Consider the following 9038-nt stretch of genomic DNA (forward strand, 5'->3'; position numbering starts at 1 on the left):
TAATTTTTTTCCAATTCCTTTGAAAGGAATTGGAAAAAAATTACATTTTCAATTCCTTTCAAAGGAATTGAAATAAAAGAAATTAAAGAAAAAACAATTCCATTTGAAATTACTTCAAGGAATTGAAAAAGTAATCGATTCCTTTGCAGTGAACTAAAGGAATTGAATGCTAATTACAATTACTGAGGAATGTAATTGTAATTGTAATGTAATTGCATTTACCCAGCTCTGGTTTTAGCGACAGTATTTGATCAAAGACAGTGACCCAAGACCTAAGTAACATTTTTCAAATTGTTTATGACGTTACTTTCAGTCGCATTTTTCCTAGTGTAAATACATTGGGCTGATTAAAATTTGTTTATGCTAAATTGTTCATGAATCACACAGAAGATTGCTAATATTTACCGCATTCTTTGTCAAACGAAAAAAAAAAAACAATTTCATCGGTTTAACGCCTCAAATATAAGCCATTGGATCAATATTTGTAAGTAAACAAAAAGCTAAAAGTTAAAAATAAACATATTAATGCCTTTGTTTAGCATTACTCAGTTTTTTAGGTCATTTGGAAAAGATTTTTTTTTTAATTTATGAAAAATTAAAAGCAAAACTAGAAAGCCTTTCTTTCGTCATAAATGAAATAAAAATCAATTTAATTAAACTAAATTAAATTAAATTAAATTTTAATAAAAAAAGTAAATATAATAAATAAAAACAACTGAAATAAAATAAAGAAAATAACAATATAAAAAAAATAAAAATAGAAAATATACCTAATTATAAAAAATAATAAAAGATGTTAATAAAAATTAAACTAAATAAAAACCAGAAGAAGAACTATAATAATTTAAAAAACATATTTAAATTAAAAAAATTGCAACTACTGCTGGACTTCCACCAGGCATTAAAAGGCAAAAATGACAAATGACAAAGTAGAGTATTAAAAAATAATCGTGTCATTATAATGACGGAAACAAGTGATTTTTTTTTATCAACTAATTGAAAGACTACTTTAAAACAAATGCAATGAGTACATGTTTCGAATTTGTGTACCCTTTTTGTTCAAAAAAACAATTTGTGTCTTGGAAGTATGAAAAAGCATCTGTGACGTCCAGAACGCAAGCGAATTAAAAAGAAACATACTGACTTTGAAGTTGTTTAAACCAAATTCATTTTAAAGTAGTTGAAAATACATGCAGGAAAAGGCAATTGACTGGTTCCTAGGACATCGCCATGTTAAAGAAAAGAGTTCGTTGCAGGTAAAATAGTAAGAATTTCAATTAGTTATTATTGAAAATAAAGTAGTTTATAAATTACTTTCAAATTAATTCAATTTCCTGCAGGGTACATTAAAAAATGGCAAGTAATTTTTGTCATTTTAATGCCTAGTGGAAATTCGGCATAAGAATATATTACAAAAATTTAGTGCTGTTTTCTCATGTAGGTTTTAAGTCGCAAGGAACATGCGACTAATACCACTTTTGATCTCTTTATATGAAATGAACTGTTAGCTTGTGTTCGAGCATGTTCTATGAAGAGACTAATTGTTCCACTTTACACCCGAGCGACTAGTCAATATTAAAAAATAAAATTCTGCGCCAGCTGAGATTCGAACCGGGGTTCTCAGTTTTGTTAAGCGAATACTCTCTCTATGTGCCAACGCCGTACATGAGATTTCAGTGACTGAGTGCGTACATATTATTAAATCCTTAATAGTACCCGTTAGATATGAGTCGGGGATTAATTGATCTCTATTTATATCCGACTCGAGACTAATTGATCTCCAATGGTCCCCGTATGAGACTAGTTGCGCCTAACTAATGCCCAAATGTACCCGATTGTGAGTAATCTCGGAATACTCTCTTTAGAGATTAGACGCACAATTTTTTGCAGGGTATTTAAGGGCTCTATTCTGTATCAGTAACAAATTCTTGTCACAGTTTTTTTTTACGCAAAAATATATGAAAAACTTTAAATTTGCCAGTAAAAAAATGTTTGTCTCCGATAAAGAATTGGGCATAAGTCTTTGAGCCATGGTAAGGTAATCAGTTTCAGCGTCTAAGTCGGACTTGATTCCGTTACGTCATTCGCTATTATTTACCTTCAAGATCTCTGCATGACCGTAATTGATCTGCTTTCACAATTTTGATTCCCTCTTAGTGTAAGGACTCTCCCCCCCCCCTTTTGCGGCTACACCCGTTACGAATACTGTTTAGGCGCGTCTGCTAACACCAGGCGCCTAAATACATGCTATGTACTGCTGCATGTGCAAAAATTTCCTTTATGCAATTTAGGAAATTTTTGCACATGCACTTCTCAACTGCCAAGTAATTGAACTTTCTTAAGTTTCAATAAGATGGCACTTCGAAGTATGCTCTGCCTAGTCTGATGCATCCTTCGGACACTGCTTCCGGAGCATTTTGCGGACTCTGCATGACTTACAACCATTCAGAGGTGGCAAATGATTCAAGTAAAAAATCATCTTAAGCCCTTCTTGTCGTGCGTCACGGCGCCTGGATATACTATGCACTCTTTCAATTAATTTCTGATTTTATGCAGCGCTTTCCACAAGAGGTGGTGCTCTTCCCAAATTGTTATGAATAACAATTTCGTCAACAGGCAATCGAAAACTATTTTTGTTTGGACTTTTGTCCAACCGTTTTTAGAATTTTTAACCACTATGCAATCAAATTATTACTGTAAAAATATGTTTATTATGTTTGCTGAAATTATAAAATGCTGATGTGACAAATTTTTACGGAATTGCTGTTGTTAAAAGCGATATGTTGTTATTGTTAACGGCAACTAGGCAAGAGCCTAAAATATGTACATACGTACATACATACATATCTACGAAACGAAGTAAAAACAAGTAAGAGCAGCGCTGTCTTCGGCTATGCCGAAGGCTCCATACCTTTCATGAGCATCTGAAAATTTTACGTTAACAGATTACTGCATTTGAAAAATTTATATATTCACAGCAGACATAGATGGAGGAGATACATATATAAAAAATTCTAGCTAAACAATCAGAGGTATGGAAGATATACCTTATATAGCACCAATCTAAGTGATTTTCACTGCTGTGTGATCGGTACGTATGTAGCTTCCTACATAAAGGAGATACATATATCGCAAAAACTGGTACCTGAACAATCAGTGGTACAAGAGATTAAGATTTACAGCATAGATTTTGACGATTTTCTCAGTACACTTTGTATTATTATTTAAAAAATAGCTTACGAAATTAATCGGTTTTAGCTGTCCAAATAAAGGAGTTTTAAGTAAAACCCCATATCTGAACAATCAGTTTTATGGGGGCAATAAACAGGTTATAGTGACCCGATCTTTGTTAATTTTACTGTAAACTTTCTGTTGATAATAATTGAAAATAGTGCGAAATTTCATGTTTCTAGCTGCATAGATGGAGTAGTTAAAACAAAAAATCGCATATCTGAACAATCAGTTGTATTGGACCTGTATGTAAAAGTGACCCGATCTTTGTTATTTTCACTATAAGTGTTCTGTTAATAATGAGTGGAAACGGTGCGAATTTTGATATTCCTAGCTGCATAAATGAAGAAGTTATGGCAAAAAATCTCATATCTGAACAATCAGTTGTATGGTGGATATAGGTTGTAGTGACTCGATCTTCGCTATTTTCACTGAAAGTATTCTTTTGATAATAAGTGACAACAGTGCAAAATTTCATGTGTCTAGCTACTTAAATGGAGGAGTTATAACGAAAAATCTTATATCTTAACAATCAGTTGTATGAGAGCTATATGTTATAGTGACCCGATCTTTGTAATTTTCACTCTAAGTTTTCTGTTGATAATGGGTGGAAGCATTGCAAAATTTCATGTTCCTAGCTGCATAAATGGAGAAGTTATAACGAAAAATCTCATATCTGAGCAATCAGTTGTATGGGAGGTATATGTTATAGTGGTCCGATTCTTCCGGTTCCGACAAATGATTAATACATTATAAAAATACACCCACCTACCAAATTTGATCCGGATATCTCGAAAACTGAGAGACTAGATTGCATACAAACAGACGGACAGACAGACAGACAGACAGACAGACAGACGGATAGACGGACAGACGGACATGGCTAAATCGACTCAGCTCGCCGTTCTGAGCATTTAAGTATACATTTTAATGGGTCTATCTCTTCTGATTCTGGTACTTACAAACATCGGACCAAAGTTATAATACCATTTCATGCTCATGAAAGGTATAAAAATACCAACAAAATTTGAACGAGTGCGAGAAGCAAAAGGCTGGCATGCTGTCTACGAGTACAGCTGGAGAGGGTCCTACCGGCACCGCACAAACAAAGAATTGGCATTTGAAAATAACTTTTAATCAGCAAGTAGTACTACTAATAGGGAATTTACATGAGGCGATTTTTCAGGCGATTTTTAGTTGAATGCAAGAATCGCCTGGTGTAAACGGCCTTTCAACTAATCGCTTCCAATGAAGTTGGTCGGCTGCCTACTTTCGTTCAACTTTTGGTTCAACTAATCGCCTGTGAAAGTTGAATAATGTAAATTCCCTATTAGCCTGCAATGGCAGTGGAACAAGAGCAATAACAACAACATCGCCGTTGTCAGCAAGTGCAAATAATTAACAGCGTAAGTATCTATGTTATCAGCAATACGCCAGTTAAAAGAAATAAATATGACACAAATACTTGAAGCGCATTTTGCGATAATGTTATTATGAAGCAGGAAAATGGTAAGATACTCATACATATGTACGTACATATGTACATACATGCGTCATCAAGCACAAGTCACAAGTCACGAAGGCAAACTAAAACAATAACAATAATAGCGACGTTACTTGAGATTGACAAGTAAAAGGCCCAAAAAGAAAATGTGCTTGACTGACGTTCGCTGATAGCACTGAGAGCTTACATACCTACAAATGTATGTATTGGGCCATAAGAGTCTGCAGCAGCGAGGAAATACCGGTATTTATCTACATATGTACATACATATGCGTAGATTAAGACAAGTCTTCCTGTAAGCAGTACAAGTATGCAGGTATCTACTATTTATGTAAATGAGATCAGTTTGATACATTTTATCAAAGCGTTGCAAGGTAATTTCATCAACGCGAGCTGCGATGAAACTCGCAACACTCTCATATCATCTGCTGGCAGTCTTTACGAGTATACTATTTCACGCTGCGCGTGCAGACCAAGCGATTTTATTTACATAAGCAAAGCAAATTTTTTTGGCGCTCGTGCATTGACTCATATGTGAGTACATATTAGGTCATATGGAAGGTCCCCGAAGATTTGTGGGTAAATTTTTTAAAACCCAATTTTTTTATTGAAAAGCAAGTTTAATCAAGCACATATAGGCCATTATTATCTAAGATCTTTTGCCATTTTTCGCTTAGCTTCATAAAACTTAATTTTCAGCGGCTCTTGGTTCGCCGATTTTTTTATTACCATCAAGAGAGTTTTGCGAAGATCGAAAAAAATGTAAGTCAGACGGGGTAAGATCCAGCTCATATGGTGGATACATTTAAACTTCCCAACCAAGTTCTGTCAATTTGTTCCCAGTCATAAAAGATGGTTATGGGCTGATATTGTAAAACGCGTTTCTTTCGTTTGGCGCACATATTTTAATAATTTAAATACATATGTAAATAAATTTTGTAAAGCTTGATCAAATTTGACTTTACAAACCGGTGGCAACCCTCTCAAAAATATTTTCAAGCTGAAACCTTCTTAAAGCTCTCAATTTCAATTAACTAATTCCAGTTGAATTGGACTTTTTAAACAGGTGGCAACCATCCTACGTGTAGTTGAGAAGTAAAGCCCTTTCCAAACTAAATATTTCAATTGATACCCATATTGTAGTAATTTTTTTATTTTTTAACAGGTGGCAACCATCCTACGTGTAGTTAAGAAGTAAAGCCCTTTCCACACTAAGTATTTCAATTGATACCCATATTGTAGTAATTTATTGAATTTTTTAACAGGTGGCAACCCGTTAAAAAAAATCTTATTGAGGCGTTATTTTTAAAAATTGAACGACCTAGATGTAGATACCTAAACGCTACAAGAACACAAATTTCCAACTTAAAACAGCATTTACAGTGAAAGTTATCAACGTCAGACTTGGACGCAGTTGGACTAGTGTTGCCAGATGTATGGGCATCAACACCACATAGTGATAAAAATTCGCAGAGACTTTGCAAATGACCGAATATACATATACATACTTACATATCGTTACCTTAATATAGAAAGGCATTAACTTATATAGTCGCTGAAATGCAAAAAATCCGAAATTGACTATAGTTGTTTATTGTTTAAAATTATATGGGGATTTATAATTCGATGAAATGCATCCTAATCAATCAAGACGGGAATTTTGGATTTTTACTTAGTTACGGCTTTTTGTATTTCAGCGACGATGTGAGATAGGGCTTTCTACATTGTACATACATACATAAGTACGTGTATTGATAAAGTTGATGTCGATTTTAGCATACGAAAACGATCACCTGCTGCGCACCCTAATCCTACATATTTCGGAATGTATAGGAAATTAAATAAAGTTATTTTATATTTTTCTAACCATGCTGGCTTTTCTTAATCTAAATTTCTGTTGCCTAGCAATTAGTAACATACAATGTAGCAACAAATAGGCAGCAGCACATATGTACATATGTCTGTAGATACACATGCTCCTAAGTTATCTCGAAATCGCAATTTATAATTTATTACAAAAAAAATTTTAGCATTTACGTAAAACACAAATCAATCGATTTGACCAATTGATTTAAGGTACTGGTATACATAAGCGTATGTTTGTGGTGGTTTGATTGCTAGTTTGGTAAACTGTTTAATTGAATCAATTAAGTTAGCATATTGAACGCCTATCAATTATGACGCCGATCCGTTGTATTATAAGGTGTACTTCTTGATAAATGTGCAGACCTTATGCAAATAAAATGGAAAATTTAAAAGCTGATATATGCAATTTAATTTATAGAACTAAGATGTTATACACTTGATACATGAAGATCATCTTGTACGCTGGGTTTGAAACCAGCTAATTCCACAAACAAAGAACAATAAAGCTCGGGTGAGATCAGCTATGCAAGTATTTAGTTTGGGTTATATGTATGTACATATGTGTTTGGAATGTCAATATCCTTAATGGGAAAGGTGTATCTCTCCAAGAGGAGATGTCCTCGTAAACACTAAACTACCGACTGCAATTTGAATTCCATTTAGCATTAACACAAGATAGAAACGATCAACATGCCTTTTCAGAATCGGCTAAGATCTGGTTAAACCTTTAATCACTTTTAACAGCATTAAGTAAATACGCTGTCTGCCTTCATCAATATATTGTTTTCGATTTTTTTTTTTTTTTTTTTATATATCAGACTGAAAAGGATCTAGTTTAAATATCGTTTATCGTTTGATTGATGCGCTTTTTATGACATTTTAAGGTGTTTTTGACGTTAGGTTTGTATGGGAGTTATGCTTTAAAATAAACCGATCACGCGCGTTTTTCCTATTTTTCTTGATTTATGTCCATATAAGCTACATACATATGAAAAATGTACATATGTCCTATGCCAACTCCAAATTTTTCCCAAAAAATGTATGGGGACCTCCCACTGTGCGGCAGTCAACGGAATTACCAGATACGAATGGCCCACAATAAAAACCCGCTGAATGCACTGCATTGAACTGCACAGCGCTTTTTTCGAAAATGAACTTTTATTTTTAACCAACTTCAAAAAAAGGAGACGGTTATCAACTCGTCGGAATATTTTTTTTTTTATGTATGTTACCGCATAACTTTGGACCACGTCAACCGATTTCAAGGGTGGTGCCATACTAATTTGGCTTAGATCCGATCATTGGATCACGAAGAAATTAACGGTAGTACATATATAAGAATTGAAGTCGGTTATGTTTTTTGCTTAAAAAATACTTGTTTATATTAAAATGTTGTGAACAAATTTCAATAGGCTATAGTAACTTAGTTGAAGTCACAAAAAGGCAAATATTATGAAAAACAAAGGTAAAATCTATCTCTTAGCAGAAAAAGGCAACTCTATAAAATCCATTCCCTGGTCATAACTTAGAGGAGCCTTTACAATATCAGCTTTAAGATGAGAGTGCTTTTTTTATTGAAATGCTCTTCGAACTTGGAGTACAGCTGCAGTTGTAGTCGCAGAACACAAAACTTCATTGCAAACCGCAAAATTTATGGTGCGCTTTGGGAGGCAGCAACTTCAACCAATGCGAGCAATTTGAACCAATACGAGAACGATAAAAATCTGAAAGTACATACTTAACACACAACTAGTATGCATGTATTACTTTTGTATAATTAGCTATCAAAAACAAAGCTACGAGTATCTAGTGTACTCAATATGATTGCGTAGGCACTTCCTTATACATTTGCACTTATTAAATTTTTAGTTAAATATTTGCACGTATTTGACACTATCGATTAGTATTAGCGTATTTAAGCGATAACAATAAAATACATTAAACATACCGGGAATTGAAATCTAATAAAGTAATTTAGTGAGCACGAAACGTGAAACGCCTATAATGGAAAATACATACATACACATAATAGATAGAATGCAATGCACACTTAGAACAATTAGCACTTGTACTCGTGAGTTTACAAATGTATATACATATGTATGTATATACACTGGCAATTAAAAGTGGCAATTGTGTTTTTTGTTCAATATTTGCAATGTTCTTCAAGTTAAAATTTTTTTGTCATTTTTTTGTAAAAATTTGGTTCATCCTTTAATCGAAACCACATAAATCAAACTTACAAACTTTCAAAATTCAACAAATTTTCATCTAAATTTTGAAATATTTAACCTGAATTTTTAGAAAAATGATCGATACGCAGTTAAATCGGTTATGTAATTCTAGTGAAACAAGTGAAAGTTTTAAGCGGATAAAAAATCGCGCTGATTTTTAATGAATTTTTTTTCCGACGGATTTTCCGGTTTTGTGAGTATAA

The 9038-nt window shown here is 33.4% G+C and overlaps 1 protein-coding gene across 4 annotated transcripts in view; it reads right to left on the bottom strand.

Annotated features, from left to right (window-relative positions):
• The window catches only part of LOC118740576 (neuroplastin), a 160331-nt gene that overhangs the window by 98396 nt on the left and 52897 nt on the right, over window positions 1-9038 (bottom strand). The window lies entirely within an intron of this gene.

The sequence above is a fragment of the Rhagoletis pomonella genome, unplaced genomic scaffold (assembly GCF_013731165.1).
Source record: "Rhagoletis pomonella isolate Grant_MI unplaced genomic scaffold, Rhpom_1.0 Rhpom_scaffold_00006, whole genome shotgun sequence".
Taxonomy (NCBI): domain Eukaryota; kingdom Metazoa; phylum Arthropoda; class Insecta; order Diptera; family Tephritidae; genus Rhagoletis; species Rhagoletis pomonella.